The sequence below is a fragment of the Galeopterus variegatus genome, unplaced genomic scaffold (assembly GCF_000696425.1).
Source record: "Galeopterus variegatus unplaced genomic scaffold, G_variegatus-3.0.2 Scaffold5920, whole genome shotgun sequence".
NCBI classification, from domain to species: domain Eukaryota; kingdom Metazoa; phylum Chordata; class Mammalia; order Dermoptera; family Cynocephalidae; genus Galeopterus; species Galeopterus variegatus.
Window position 1 is genome coordinate 17862 of NW_007732031.1, and position 1955 is coordinate 19816.

The 1955-nt window shown below is 47.3% G+C and overlaps 1 pseudogene; it reads left to right on the forward strand.

Annotated features, from left to right (window-relative positions):
• LOC103605582 overlaps positions 1–1955 on the forward strand; it is a 36172-nt pseudogene that overhangs the window by 9621 nt on the left and 24596 nt on the right.

The window sequence follows — 1955 nt, forward strand, 5'->3', positions numbered from 1 at the left end:
TGTCGGTAAGTGCAGTAGGAACAAGAAAGCAGCTGACAAACAGGACTCAGTCACGTTGCATCGCTCTTTCAGACGGCTTAGGCATGGCACGATGGTTGTTCACAGGTGCAGGCCTTAGCTAGAGGCCATCCTACCTGCATTGCCTCATTTGCACGAGCTACATAGTTGATTTCCTATTTCCGTATACATCTCTTACGGATTTCTTCTCCTTGACACAGTGTCAGTTATGGCATATGAATATTTACTTGAGGAATAGTGGGGGAGGGGGGCAGGCACGGTAGGTGTGTACACAGAGAATAATTTCAAGTGTCCTGTGTTTCAGTGGGATTTTCCTGTGATGGAATGAGACCGGAAGCCATAAGGCAAGATCCTACCTGGAAGGGCTCAGTGGTCAATGTGAACCCAACCAACACTAGGCCACAGAGTGACACCCCAGAGATTCGTAAATACAAGAAGAGGTTTGACTCTGAGATTCTGTGTGCTGCCTTACGGGGCAGGTGTCTTGCTGCTCCTCTGACTCTTTCATTTTTATTCTGAAGGGCGGGTTAGTCTTTTAGAGAAGTGCTACTTTGAATAGTTGGGGAATTTTGTGAAGGGTTGGTGACCGACAGGATGGGAGACTTCCGTGGGTACCCATCCTCATGCTTTTTGCTGTCGGCTCAGTGGTGCATGAATAGAATGGTGTGGTGCATGTGTGTGCTTGCACTTGTTTCTGCAGTCAAATATGAGAGAAGGAGGGTAAAAGGATGGGGCAGGGAGTTGGTCCACACTTCCAGGGAGAATGAAAATGCTTTTCTTTAAATGTTTCCATTCCACTTTTTTTTGCCTGTTGTGACTTTGGCATAACATCTAAATTAAAAGCTATCTGCAGTTGACCAAGAATCTGTAGATAGGGGCAGCTGAGCTGACTTTACCTGTTGAAGACCCGTGGTGTTTGTGTAGCATCTTCCAAACTCAAGACACCGTGGGAGGGTGTTGATGGAGAATCTGCCTTCTCCTGTTCTGAAGCTTGCCTGTCTGTCTTCCCTGCCCTTTGCCTTCCTCGCTCCCTGACAGACCCTGCTCCTCCAGTCCCACACTTTGTTCTTGTTCTTCTCCACCTTGAATCCTCAAGTTGACTCTTGTTACAAGGACCCTGCTTCTACCCAGAACACTCCCTTACTCCCTTTGACATTGCAGGTATGAATGGGCAGAAGACAGGAAATCCATTGGTTTGAGGTCCCTAGCACGTCTTACTCCTCCCACGTCAGTGGCTCCTCATTCCCCACAGAGGCTGTCACCTGTTACTGTCCCCACCCTCACCCACCCTGTGCCCCTCGGGCTCAGCTGCTCTCCTTCCTGCTACTTCATAGGGAAGGCAGTAGCAGCTGCCACGAGGGCCTCAGAATGCTCCCAGTTCTGTCGTTGAACAAGGGGCCTGTTATCAGGTAAACGTCACGCTCCCACCCTGTCTTGTCCTCCACCTTCTTGATTTTTTTCTGTCCTCGATTCTCTCTTGCCTCTCTCATAAGCTTCTGCTCAGCCTCTCTCCCAAGGTTTTTGGAAGGGTTGTCTATACCCAATGCAGGCACACCAGCTTTCTCTTCTATCCCTAGAGATCTGGATTTCTGTTCTTATCACTAGAGAAAGAGTATTTGAAAGCCCCTAATGATCATATCATAAGGCCTTTTCTTTATTAACCTCCTAAGTAAAGGTAGCTAACTCTTCGGGGGTTATGGGCATCCCACGAAAGCGGCAGTCACTGCTTTGCCACTGGCACATTGCCGATGCTCAGAAAGTGGCAGTTGCCATCATTCCAGGGAGTAGAATTTTATAATTTTCATTCATACTAAAGGCCTTTCATGGGAGTGTTTGTATCATCAAAAATCAGTACAGTATACTAAGTATAGAGATAGTGATAAGTATCTCAGTTCTTTCAAAATTGGCAATCTGTATTGAGCAGTTGACGTCATTCT